Below are 14305 nucleotides of genomic sequence, written 5' to 3'. Positions count from 1 at the left end.
ATAAGTACACATGGTCATAAAGATGGGGACTACAGACAATACAGACTCTAAGAGGAGAAAGGGAGACATAGGGCAGAGGCTGAAAATCTACCTGGATGACAGGTTCAATTGCACCCCAAACTTGAGCATCACACAATATACGCATGTAACAAACCTGCATATGTACCTCCGAATCCATAATAGAAATTGAAAAAAATAATCGCAAGTCCTATGATATCATTAGATCATGCCCTAGCTTAAAATGCAAGGCTGGGCACGGTGGCTCACGCCTGTAATCCCAGGACTTTGGGAGACCGACACGGATAGAATCACTTGAGCCTGAGAATTCAAGGCCAGCCTGGGCAACGTAATGAAACCCCATCTCTACAAAAAAAAGAAAAAAAAATTAAAACCAACAAAAAAATAATCTGGCAACAAGCGGTACTCACCTGTAGCCCCAACTACTGGGGAGGCTGAAGTGAGAGAATGGTTTGAACCCGAGAGGTGTGGGTTGCAGTGAGCCAAGATGGTGCCACTGCACTCCAGGCTGGGCAACAGAGCAAGACTCCATCTCAAAAAATAATAATAATAAATAAACTGCATCTGAAACCCATAGCTTTCAGAAAGTCTTCAACTCTGGCTGAGCACAGGAGACTTTTCCTGGTGTAGTCTCCAACTCCCACTCACCCCTTCCTCTGACCACACCTCACACCAGAGTCTGCTCTTGGTTATACAGAGCTGCCAATCTTTCCTCTGGTATGTCCTGCACTTCCCTGACCCTTCCTCCAAGAAAGCCCTTCACATAGATAGGCTCATCTTCCTCCTCCCCTCTTCCAAAGACCAGGCAAAGCTTTGCCTTTTCTAAGAATCATTCCCACATCCCTCAGCCCAATATTGTTCTCTCAGTCTTTGCTGCAAAACAAAATTTTGCAGGGAGCTTTAGTAAAAAAAATACTGACACTCAGGTCTCACCACCAGAGATACTGAATTAATTGATCTGGGACAGGACCTGGACAACAGTATCTTTTTAAATCTCCCCAGGTAATTTTAATATGCAGCCCGGGCTGAGGACTATTTGCATTCTTCTATTTTAATTGCACTTCCCCTGAGCACCCGCACTCCCTGTGTTCCTCCTACTTATTACTCTGTGTTGTAATTTTCTGTTCATTTCTCTGACTCCCTCACTCATCTAAGGGCTCGTCAAGGGCTATGCTCACATCCTTTCCATCTCCTATCCTCCAGGGCTTAGCTCACATCACATGTGTGTTGACAGCTGCAGTTGCCCAAGTCAGGTAACTTCTCCCTTCACCCCGCCCTGCCTGTGCTCCCTGAAGCCTCACTTTCCAGCCACCTCAAATAGCAGTGCTTGACTCAGTGGCTCTGAAATGACTGAATTGCTCAGCTGTATCTTTCTCTAGCACTTTTCCTCTGTCTCTGCTCTCTTGGGTTTTGACACTTAGGCTCTCCAGCGCTTACAGTATCAGTGTGAACAGCTGCTGCTTTGCCTAAAAGCACTTCAGTGAAGTGCTCGAAAATCCCTGGAAATTGCTCTCCCCAAACCCCTGCCATGCCAAGCTCACTGCATTGAAGAGGAAAGGACTCCAGGGGAGGAGGTGCTACTGTATCTCCCATAAGCAGGGACCCTGCAGACCTCAGGGCCAAGATCCCTCACCCTCCTTCCAAACACATCCAAATCTCTGCATCCATCTCACTCCATCATTCTAAGGCATCATTCTAAGGCTCACTTCTGCTTCCACATTTGATTTAATCTTAAGGGACAGGGGATTATCATTCCCACTTTACAAGTGAATAAGGGTCAGTCAGAAACCCTCCCATTGCAGCTTGGCCTCTTCGTTGCCCTGTGACCTTAGGTTACTTAACCTCCCAGGTTAGAAGAAAAAAGGGGGAGGGCAGAGCACCCAGGAGTCAGGCTGGTCTACGGGGCCCGCCCATCTCTCTCCCATCTTCTCAGTCTTTGGCCCTTGAAGTCACTGATGGGGTGCAGTTCGAGCCAGCCACACGGCTCTCTTTCCTCCCCCTGAACAGTAGGACACCAGCTTTGGAGTCAGACAGACCCGAGTTCAAATCTGGGCTGTGTTTCTCAATACCTCTGTCTCCTTGGGTGTAATTTTTACCCTTCCTAAGACCCCCTTTTATCTTCTGCCGAAAGGGAATGGTACAATTTGACCTCCCAGAGGAATCGTAAATAAACAAGGAGCTGGGCCTATGTGGGGGCCCCTCAAACCTCAAATGCTGGCTCCTCCCCCATCACAGCCCTGGAGATGGAACAAGTCTCCAAGGCAATTGCTGCAGGATGGGCCCTGCCCCCGCCCACCGAGTTCTCTCCCCTGACAACTCCGTATTTGCTTCCCTGCAGCTGACGCCATTCACAGTCCCAGCAGTGAGCACCTCTGATTCATGGTCCGGCCATGAGCCCTTCCCTTTCCCAGGGATACCAGCTACTTCTAGCAACCTCCTCCCATGTCTTGCTTTGTCCTCAGCTCTGACCAAGGTCCTTCCGCCTGAGAAAGCTGCTCTGTAGAGCAGGTTCCAGCTACCATCAATTTCCCCATCAGTGGTAACAGTGGCATTCCTCCTGGACACGAGGTCAAGACTCTCCAAGCTCAGAGCAAGTAAAGGCTGTGCAGTTGCAGCCCATTGCTGGGGGGTACCTGAGTGCCCACTCAGAGTGGGACCCCTGTCCTTTCTCCATTCGCTCCAAGACTTTATGGACTGGTCTCTGGCTCAACACTTTGGAATCATTCTTTGTCCGGAGGCCCTGTGTCAAAACGAGGTTCTATTTTGAGCCTGGGGGAAGGGATGACTTTTCCCTGGGTGCTCTCTGCTCCTCTGCCTCCTCACCATGTGTACAACAGAGCTTGGAAGTCATTCCTGTCTTCAAGACCCAGCTTTACCACTTCCTTGCTGTGTCTCTTTGGGCAGGTTACTTAACCTTTCTGGGCTTTTGTCCTCTTCCATTATGTGAAGATTTGGATTGTCAGACTGTTCTTGCAAGGTTGTGTGGAGATCAAGTGAACCACTGCAGATGAATGTCCAGCCCGGCGGGTGGCATCAGAGGTGCCCGCTAAGAGACTCTAACTGTGGCCAAGAAAGCCAGCCTCAGCAGGGCACGCATAGAAGTCCTCTTTGTTCTTCCCACCTCTGCCTTTCCTCCCTGTGGGATTGACTCACTCCTCAGTTTCGGAGGAGGAAAGGACTCTCTCAGACAATCCTTAAGTACTAACAAATCATTTCATTTTGCAGCTTTTAAAATGTCCAGTCCAGTTCAACATCAAAGCCTGAAAGCCTCATCCTATTTAAAACATCTCTTCCCAAATATCCACCTGTCCTGAGTAGAGACACCTGTTCTGCAGAGGGAGCAGTGCCAGCCCTGTCACGATCCCCCACCCTCTAGGCTGCTGCTGGGTCCTCCAGGCATGGACGGGAAGAGGGAGGGTGACTACTGGGAGGAAAGATCAGAGGCATAAAATATCCTCTTTGACCCTAGTTGCCATCTAGCATGGGCGTGCCGTGGGTGGGACAGCTGTCTAAATGCTCATCCCTTCTCTCATGGAGCTCTTTTGTGAGCCGATTGGAGATGCACATACTGGGCACCCCGACTGCAGCCCCATAGCTTGTGATGCCACTTCTGGCTCATGGTTTCTGATGTCCTCATCCCCTGGCTTCCAGGGGACCATCCCAGGACATGCCTGGACCCATAGCTGGCTCCCTTGTCCTGCAACCTCCACCTGCCCTCATTCTAATCCCAGGAACCACTCCTACTTCCAAGTGCCAGAGGCAGAGCTCTCCACAGGGTGCTCAGGAACCCCTGCCTACCCTCACCAGGCATAATGTAGGGAAAGCCTGCCTGCCTGCCCCATGGGGAGGGCACAGGAATCCCCAGCACGTGGCACATGGCATTCTCTCTAAAGAGAGTCCTCACCTTCCTCCCCCTCCTGATCAACTTCCCAGGTGACTCTTTCCTACCCTTGAGGGAAGTGATGAGTTAGGGCTTTTGGACTGATTTGGGGGCCACACTTAGTAAGTTTATAAATTATTCATCATCACTTTTTAGAATCTGCAACCACTTAATACCATTTTTTCTTGGAGGCTTAGCCAAAATTTAGGTAACAAAAAGCCACCATTTGCCTTCTCATTAGGTTTGCTGTGACTGTAATTATTCCCAAGCAGAACGAGTCCCCCACTGGAACTCCCAAGGCCCTCAGCACCCTGTCCCTTCCCTGACCCCATCCCAGGGCATCCTATTTTGTGCTGCATGTTTATGTTCCCACCAGACTGTAAGCTGCTGGAGGGCAGGCCTGTGCCTCCTTCCTCTCTGTCCTCAGCACCCAGGATATCACCACCATCAACCAGTGCACTTTTCTTCAATGAATGGATGAGTATCTTAAACGACACTAGTATCATTTAACAGCCAGATACCAGGTCTCGCTTACATGGAAGGAGCAGCCTACCGGTGCTGTGAAGTGTAACAATAAACGGGTGTGATGCTAATCAGAAAGCTCCATAGCAACAGCAGGAATAATTATTCCAGTAACTAATGCTTGCTGAGTCAGATGAGCTGCTATAGCTGGCACACCTATATTCAGTCTTCACAGGTGACAAGGGCATTATTAGTCTCCCATCTTACAGATGAAGAAACTAAGGTATATAGGGCTTAAGTATGAGCTAAGAATTCTAGCATTATAAAACCAAAAGCTGAGCAGATTTCAGAAAAGACTTCAGAGATGTGAGGGGTCTCCCCTCTTGGAAATGTTCAGAAAAGTCTTCATGGAGGAGATGACAGTGTGGCATTTCCTTCAAGAGCTAAAAACAGGACTACCATTCAGCCCGGCAATCCCATGACTGGGTAAATGCCCAGAGGAATATAAATCATTCTATTATAAAGACATACGCACACATAGGTTCACGGCAGCACTGTCCACAATAGCAAAGACATGGAATCAACCTAAATGCCCACCAGTGATAGACTGGAGAAAGGAAATGTGATACATACACATCATGGAATACTATGCAGCCATAAAAAAGAATGAGATCATGTCTTTTGTGGGAACATGGATGGAAATGGAGGCTATTATCCTTAGCAAACTGATACAGGAACAGAAAACCAAATACTGCATGTTCTCACTCATAAGTAGGAGCGAAATGATGAGAGATGAGAATACATAGACACAAGGAGGGGAACAGCACACACCGGGGCCTGCCAGAGGGTAGGGAGTGGGAAGGGGGAGAGGATCAGGAAAAATAACTAACGGGTATGAGGCTTAATACCTGGGTGATAAAATCATCTGTACACCACACCCCCATGACATGAGTTTACCTATATAACACTCCTGCACATGTACCCCTGAACCTAAAATTAAAGTTTAAAAAAGGTGGGTCCAATTTCCATGAGTAAAAAGGGAACTAAGCCTGCAGGTCAAGAAACTGTGACCTGGAGAGACAAAAGCTCGTCGACCGACAAGAACCCACAGCATGGGGCAAGCTCTGGAGCCAACCGAGAATTCCATGTTGTCCAGGATGTGAGGGATTGGAGATCTAAAAGGGATGCAGGAGTTTGGATTTTGTCACAGGCAATGGGAAACCACTGAGGATTCTGAGTTAATCAGAGCTGTTTTCTAGAAATTAATCTGACAGCTCATGTTTCCTGAAGTGACAGACAGACTGGAGAAGGTAACTAATTAGGAGACACTTTAATTATGCAGCAGAGACTCGGTGAATAGAAAGGGCCAGGAGAAAATTTAGAAATCTTTGTTTGTAACTTTGCTTTGCACACTACACTGAGTTCTCTCCAGGCAAATAAGTGTTATGTTCAACCACGTTTTTCAAAGCTGAACGCAGTGTTCAGTAATAAGGCAGTAAGTATGCTCATCCTGAATGAGTGAAGGAATAAGTGAATGAACAAATCAATGAGTGACAGCTTCCTTGAGTGAGTCACCCTGAGGATCAGCACTGATTGAGGAGAGTGGGTGGGAGCAAGGAATGATTTGACAGAAGTGAAGGGTGCTCAGCTGTATCCAGAAAGGAGAAGGAAGAGGGCACTCGACAGTGAGCTTTCACCTCCCCAGGGCCTCAGTTTCTCCATTTGTCCATCAGTGAGTGGCAGAGAAGGGTGAGCAAGACGATCCCTAAGTCCCTTCTAGCTCCTCTATTCTGGGATTTGATGAGAACCCAAACTTTCTGCTCTCTGCCCCTACTTCTTCCTTTCAGTGCTAAAAACACCCAGGAGGAATGGAGTCCCTGCTGGCAGAAAGAGCTGAGGCACAGCCTCGCAGGTCCAAAGCTGACTTTTTCACCTGCCTCCAAAGGCAGCTTTGCCCGGGTTATTCTGGGCCAGTGTCATGGCACCAAGCTCCTTTTCTTCTCCCTGTACCAGGCTTTGATGAAAGTCCCTAACGAGCCCTGTGCTATTACACATTTTAGAAATTTTGTCTAATAGGGCTCATGAAGTATAAATTAACCCCAAGGAGCAGAACAGCATTAATCCCTGTGGTGATTATGCATTAGCCAAAGAATTTCTTTGCCTATTTTAAGCAGCTGATCCCAGACTGTCTAGGGTGCTTTTCTACTTTGTCTCTGTTGCCAGCCATTCATTTAGCTCATCCCATGGTACATGTCCTGTCCACTCCCTCCCCCACCAATCCATCCGTGCCAGCTGCAGGGATTGTGTGATGCCCTGGAAAGGGCACAGGCCTTGTGTCCAGCGGAACCTGGCTCTCAGGCTAATCTGTCACTGTCCACAGGCTCTTAGTCAAGTCACCTTGCTGCCCCAAGCTCCGGCTACCCGACTTGAATCAGTGATATTAAAAGCAACTTTCTGGGGTGTCTGACGGTCTAAAAAACAACATTAATAGAGCACCACATGCATAGTAGGCCCTCAACCCCAGCGAGTCCTTTTTCCTCCTATTGTCATCGCCTTGCTGTGTTAATAGCACCCAAGCTGAGGATGGCTGATAAAGAAAGTCGCTTGGGGCGGGGAAACAGCCAGAAAAGTTTCAGCTTCAGGTTCATGCTCTGCAGCTGAAAATAGAATTAATTAATATTCTGAATGCATTAATGAGGTCTTCGAAATCAGGTAAAGGAAAAAACTACTGTACATTCATCAAAGTATGTTGTACCTAGCTGAGGACTTTCTGGGAAAGAAACCAAGGTGTACCAACCCACATCACCCGCCACTTTAAGCTTGAGTTATTCTACTTTCTAAATCAAAAACTGTAATTCGAGACTTGTCTTGCAAGCAGCCAGAGCTTTTCGCCTGAGAAGTTCAAAAACACTGCTATTCCAGGAACAGCAGCTCATGAGGAACAATCTCGCCTGGGCCCCCAGCTTCTCGGGTAATGGAGCCCCATCTACCATTGCAAACATGAAAAAGCAGAGGCACCAGAGACACTGAGGGTGGCCTGACCCCTCACCCAGCATCCGACATGGTAACAGCTTACACCTCACAGCGCCTTACCCTTTCTACAACCCTCTACAGATTTTATCTCCTGTGAAAATCTCAGCAATTCTTAGGGCCAGGCTGAGGAAAGAAAGGAACCTCATGCCACCTTGACAATTAAGAAATCACAAAGCCAAAGATGGAAGCAAAACACAGTCCTGTGTTTTCTGCACCACCTTGGACAGCCGTGTTCAAATGTGGCCTTTTATCATCCTCAAATGTGGTCAGCTGTGAATAGTGAGTGCAGCTCCCTGATTAGCCTGGACGCTCCTCAAAGACCTGGTCTTTGGCTCCATATTGAACAGAGAAGAATCTTGAGTACAGAGCCCATGTTTAATACTTGTTATTGCCCACTGCATATCAATAAATAAGTTATTGTAAAATGATTGCATTCTGTACTTTCTCCTTGCAGTGAACCTGTGAGGTAAGCACATTTTTATCCCTATTTTATACATGAGAAAACCGAGTCTCAGGAAGGGTAAGTGACTTGAACCTGGGACTCAGGTATTAGGCAGCAAACCTGAGAGTCAATGCTAGGTGTGACTCCAGCTCCTCCCATTCAACGTGTTTCTTTATTTGTGCATTCACTCTACAAACGCTTCGGTGCAAGCCGAAAGCAACACTACAGTGGGCAGACATGCAGTTGTGGGACCGCTGTGCCCCGTCCAGCCATCACGCATCGGATCCAAACATCCTTGTACAGATGCAGCCATGAAACAAAACAAATGCATCTTACTAGCGCAGCAAGTACGTTGATGCCCGAAAGGCCATATGGACCTGGATTTGAGTCTTTGAGAGTAATTCCTTTTCTTTGTCCTTAGTTCCTCTTTAGTGGAAAGGGCGTCCCAGCACCTTCGCAGACAGCTTCTCTGGAGATCAGCAATCACTCACTAAGGAGGTTCCCCATGGGACAAGGGGGAAAGCAGCAAGCTGGAATTCACGTAACTGGGGTCCTGTTCTCATTATGGTCCGACCTAGCGTGTGTGTCCCTAGGCCAGCATTTGGCTTCTTCACTTTTACACCCTAATTTTTAAAATGAAAAGTTGAATTAAGAAGTCTATTTTATAAGACCAAATACACAAATCCTTTTGAAAAACCAAAACTCAGTTTTTTTTAATTTAATTATTGTAGTAATGTGTATGTAACATAAAATTTAACTATTTTAACCATTTCTAAGTGTACAATTTGGTGGCATCAAGTACTTTTACAATGCTGTGCAGCTATCAAAACCACACATTTCCATAACATTTTCATCTTCTCAAACTGAAATTCTGTTCCCTTTAAATACTCACTTCCCATTTCCCCAACCCCCAGCACCTGGTAACCACAATTCTATTTCTGTCTCTATGAATCTGACTATTGCATTAGGCTGTTCTTTCATTGCTATAAAAGAATACCTGAGACTCCATAATTTATAAAGAAAAGAGGTTTCATTGGCTCATGATTCTGCAGGCTTTACAGGAAGCATGGTGCTGGCATTTGCTTATCTTCTGGTGAAGCCTCAAGGAGCTTTCAATCATGGCGAAAGACAAAGGGGAACAGGCATGTCATGTGGCAAAAGCAGGAAGAGAGAGAGTGCCGTGGCGGGGCAGAGGAGCTGCCAAACACCTTTAAACAATCAGATGTCTCGAGAACTCACTATCACAAAGACAGCAGGGAACCATGAGGGATCAGTTCCCATGACCCAAACACCTCCCACCAGGCTCTATCTCCTGCATTACAGATTACAATTCAACATGAGATGTGGGTGGGGACAAATATCCAAACTAGATCTACTACTCCAGGAGCCTTATATGAGTGGACTCATGTGTATTCAATGTGTATTCTTTTAAATCCTTTTTTTTTTTTTTTTTTTTTTTTGAGATGGAGTCTTGCTCTGTGGCCCAGGCTGGAGTACAGCGGCATGATCTGGGCTCACTGCAACCTCTGCCTCCTGGGTTCAGACGATTCTCCTGCCTCAGACTCCCGAGTAGCTGGGACTACAGGTGTACACCACCATGCCTGGCTAATTTTTTGTATTTTTGGTAATGATAGGGTTTCACCATGTTGGCCAGCCTGATCTCAACTCCTAACCTCAAGTAATCTGCCTACCTTGGCCTCCCAAAGTGCTGAGATAACAGGCTTGAGCCACTGCACCTGGCCTCAATGTGTATTTTTGTTTATGTCTGACTTATTTCACTTACCATAGCCAGAATCTCTACTGAATACAAAGATCAACCCATCACACCAAGCTCACACCAGGGAATAGAGCTGTAGAGATTGTAAGAGTTTCACATGCCTTATCTCCTGTATGCCTCACCACAACTTTGACGTGATCTCCACTTAACCAATAAGGAAAATGACATGAAGTTCAAGTAATTTGGTCAAAGCTACCCATGGAGTGGCAGAGACAAATCTGTCCACAGATCTTCCAATCAAGTTCAGGGAGCTTTCTAAGTTTACTACTGAGACTTCAAACAGTAAGAAAACCTCAGTGTGTTAGGCCATTTTGTGTTGTTACAAAGAAACACATGAGACTGAGTAATTTAGAAAGAAAAGAGGCATGATTGGCTCACAGTTCCATGGGCTAGACAAGAAACATGAGGTGGGATCTGCTCAGCTTCTGGGGAGGAGTCAGAAAATGTACAGTCATGGTGGAAGGTGAACGGGGAGCCATCACTGCACATGGCTGGAGCAGGAGGGAGCGAGAGAGAGGTGGGGGGACGTGCTACACACTTTTTTTGTTGCATTTTAGGTTTTGGGGTACATGTGAAGAAAATGCAGGGCTGCTGCATAGGTACATACATGGCAATGTGGTTTGCTGCCTTCTTCCCCATCACCTATATCTGGCATTTCTCCCATGTTATCCCTCCCCAACTCCCACCCTCCACTGTCCCTCCCTTAGTTCCCCCATACAGACCTCAGTGTGTGATGTTCCCCTCCCTGCGTCCATGCGTTCTCATTGTTTAACACCCACCTATGAGTGAGAACATGCGGTGTTTGATTTTCTGTTCTTATGTCAGTTTGCTGAGAATGATGGTTTCCACGTTCATCCATGTCCTTTTAAACAACCAGATTTCATGATAACTCACTCACTCACTCTCTCAACAAGAGCAGCAAGGAGATGGTGCTAGTTCTTTATTGTAGGGGCAGTCCTGGGCAGCAGAGGATGTTTAACACCATCCCTGACCTCCACCCACTAGATGCCAGCATCACCCCCCAAGTTCTGGCACCACAGGTGTCTCCAGACACAGCTTAGTGTCTCCTGGGTGCACAGTCAGCCCTAGTTGAAAACTGCTGAATTAACCCATGGCCGGTTCTGGGAAATAGAGATTAATGGAACAAGGCTTTTCCTCTGGGAACTCCCGGTCTAGAGGCTCAGACATGGGAACTAATATTTATCTTGGGCAGGTATAAGAGCAGGAAAACAGTTGGCATGTGGGATAATCTGATATTAGAATGCTTTGACTGAAGTAAGATGGGTGGGCCGGAGGGGGCAGTGGGTGGGGAATGCAGCCAGGAGGCAACCATGACGAGATGGAGAATGAACAGGAACAGGAAACAGGCCGGGGGATGTGGACAGACACAGGAGATGAGCCCAGCAGGATTCCAAAACAGGCATAGAGTGGAGGGTAAGGCTGTGGCTGTAATTGATGCAATGAGGATAGGGTCTGAATAGAGCCAGACTTTCTCCCTGGTGAATCGTGGGGCATGCGATCTCCCTGGTCCCTTGACCTGAATATTCCAGAGGCATGAGCCCAGGTACTGACAGGCAACTCCTCTTCCTCCCACTCTCCCACTCCTTCCTCTCCCTTCCCTTGTTTCACACGTCTCTACAAAGCAGAAAAGAGAAAGCCAACGTTCCTCCTGGATACCAGGAGGCTTAAGCCTGGGGCTTACCTGTTCCTAGTCCTCCCACTAGGAAGGTTCACAGAGCCTCCTCCAGCTCCAGGGTGTGGGGGCTGCTGAGCAGGACAGGGGTGACTCACATTGAGCAGATAATGAGCTCTGGTGACAAAGGACCCAGCATCAAAGGAGAAATGGCACCTCTCCCAGGGCTAGGGCTTTGGGCCCATGGGGCTCCGTGGGATGGAGTCTGAGTGAGTTTGACAGTTTCCAAGCCATCATCCTATCCTTCCTCCCCCAGTCCTACCACCCCAACTAGGAACTGCCAGTAAGTCTTGCTTTTTTAAATGGTGCATTTTTCAGTTAAAACAGGAGGCCCCTTGAGGCTGGAAACTGGAGGCTCCATCCTTGACTTGAGCTGTCTAGCTTTTCCTTTCAGCACAAGCTTTAGCCCTGTCTCAACATTTAAAATATCAAAATGTGTGTTTTCTCTGTCCATCTGGTCACCAATCCGCTCAGCTCAGTCAACCCACTCATACCATTAGAAGTCCGCCTTGGATAACTGCACATGTTCCAGTCATTATGGCAAGGTGACTAGCACATTCTCTACAAGTGGTGGTCTTGTACCTATGTAAAGTATTATGTTATTAAGACTGCAATGCTGTAGTCTACAGTGTTGTTAAGAGCACAATAAAAGGATGATACACTGATAAGAAAGCAAGACCCTGAGACAAAAAGAATGTAGGCAAAAGATGGCACATTTTTTAACCCGTCATGAAATATCCCTGACTACATCATGAAGGCATCAGTCATGCCGAGAAACAACAGCCGCATGCACACTGGATGTCTGACAGTGTAATCACGGAACTGTGTGCAGGAAGGAACCAACAGGAGATAGTACAGACTCTATGGGCTAGCAAATGCAGGGAGCAGTTATCACCCCCACATCCAAAGAGGCAAAGGGGTAAAGGGAGAACTTACCAGAATCTACAGATAGTAGCTGCATGGAGAATGCCTCCCAATAGGAGCTGGAGTCTTTGGTAAGGAAGTGCTGCTGACAGAGAGGGTACCAGGAGAGAAAATTCCCCAACCCCACTCCTCTCCTTCCCTTGAGTTTCCACCCTGAACTCCCTACTGGCCAAAGGCAACTTTAAGTCAAAGCACAGATGAATCTACTGACAGTTCCTGCAGCCAGCGTCCCCTGACTTCCCTTAAAGTTTATGGTCTTGGCCTTACTGGCAATTCTTTACTGCAGACAGATGGGGAGGGAAAAAAGGATGGGCAATGGAGGAAAAAGGCAGTGAGTCCTCCCCTCCATACCCTAACCAGGTACTTAGAGGTGAGGAAATACTTTTAGCATCTTCAGCAGAGGCTTCCTGTTGGTCTCTTCGGCATCTCTTCAGTAGTTTCCCCGTACTGTTTCATGACAGCTCCTAAGAAGCTGACCCCAGCTCCAGGTATGAAGATGTAGGTTTTGCTAAGCCAATCAGAATATTCCATTCCCCTAGATGATAAAATGAGCATTTGATATAAGCCAGTCCAATTTGACTAGATAACTTTCCTTGGAATTCTGGGAAATGACAATCCAGGTTTTCTGCTGAATGTAAATAAAGAATAATGGGAGCCCTAGGAGGTGAGGGCAGACAGCTCAAGGCCATAAAAACATCAACATGAGGATGAAGTAGAGATCATCAGGAGCAGAGTAGAGAGACAGAATGTGAGCAGGGACTTGATGACATCACTAGCTATTGAACAAGCCTCTCAGAGAGAAACCCCGCCTTCCTGCTTTTCAGCTAAATGTCAATAAATTTCCAGTGTGAGCTGGATCTTCCTGTACATACAAGCAAAAATGCTTCAGCTGAGACATCCTCCAAGAGTTAAGCAAAATAACCAAATACATAATTGAAAGAGACAATGTATCTATCAGGCCCATGAGGAAACATTTTTTGGGAGGTATTTGGTCAACAGTGTTTAAGTATCTTAACTTCTGCATGGAAAAATGGGAAAGAAGGCTATCTTTAGTTGGGTATGCCTAACACTGTCCAGGCAGAGATACCATCTACTGCAGACAAGACCATTTTTGTCACTAGAGAGATCTGAACTATATGAGCTTGGGCAAGTGAGCTTTAAAGCAATGGAATTCTAAGAATTAACAATAACCAAGAAGTCCCATCACAGTCCCATCACACCTGTGTATGGTTGATCAGGCCCATCAAGGGAAGAATCTGCAAGTGGTTTTAGATTATGAGGACACATCCCAGAACGTAAAAAGCCACAAGCTTCTATGCAGACGACATTCATATTTCTCACTGAAAAGAAACAGCCCTCTTTGTAAATGAGTGTTTGAGTATCTGGTTTGATATATGAGTGAGTGAGAGAAAGTGTGTGTGTGTGTGTGTGTGTGTGTGTGTGTGTGTGTGTGTGTGTTTCATGTCACTCATCATTGCAAGTTTCCTATATTGGAAATTCCTTTTCAAGAACCTATAGAAGCTCTTGTTGGAGTCAAATCCATGACAGCGATACCACTCATGAGGCCTTCTCACAAGTGACCACTCAGCCTCCTCCTGGCTCTCTTACCCCACTGCCTGATCCCTTCTCTCCCCAAACTGAGCAACGTGAGGAACACCCTAACTTGGGGCAGAGGGATGGGTGAAAAGATACAGGCGTAGGGTTGAAAACAGTCTTATCAACCCATGTATTGCGAGACTTCAAAGGGTGGCTCCATAAATCAACCCGGGAGCCCCTGGCTTGATGTCATGGAGGTGTTATCTCCAGACATCAACAATTACTGTCCTTAGGGCAGGTTGCAACAGCTCAATGCCTTGATAGCTAGTGGTGCTCTCAGCCCCTCTCAGCAGTTGAACTGCTGGGCCAGGCAGGAAGAAGTAAAAGGGAATATCTGGGTGGCCTGAACCTTGGGCAGAAGCAGAAAGTACTATAAGGATTCTGAGACTTTTCATTCACTTAATAAACATTTATTTTGTGCATCTCTGATACACAAGAATTATACCAGGTAAATAGTCATTGCTTCATTCAATAAACACT

The sequence above is a fragment of the Aotus nancymaae genome, unplaced genomic scaffold (assembly GCF_030222135.1).
Source record: "Aotus nancymaae isolate 86718 unplaced genomic scaffold, 86718_ANA_hifiasm-v0.15.2.pri h1tg000036l, whole genome shotgun sequence".
Classification (NCBI taxonomy): domain Eukaryota; kingdom Metazoa; phylum Chordata; class Mammalia; order Primates; family Aotidae; genus Aotus; species Aotus nancymaae.
The sequence above is the reverse complement of the archived record's forward strand: the minus strand, read 5'-3'. Positions refer to the sequence as shown.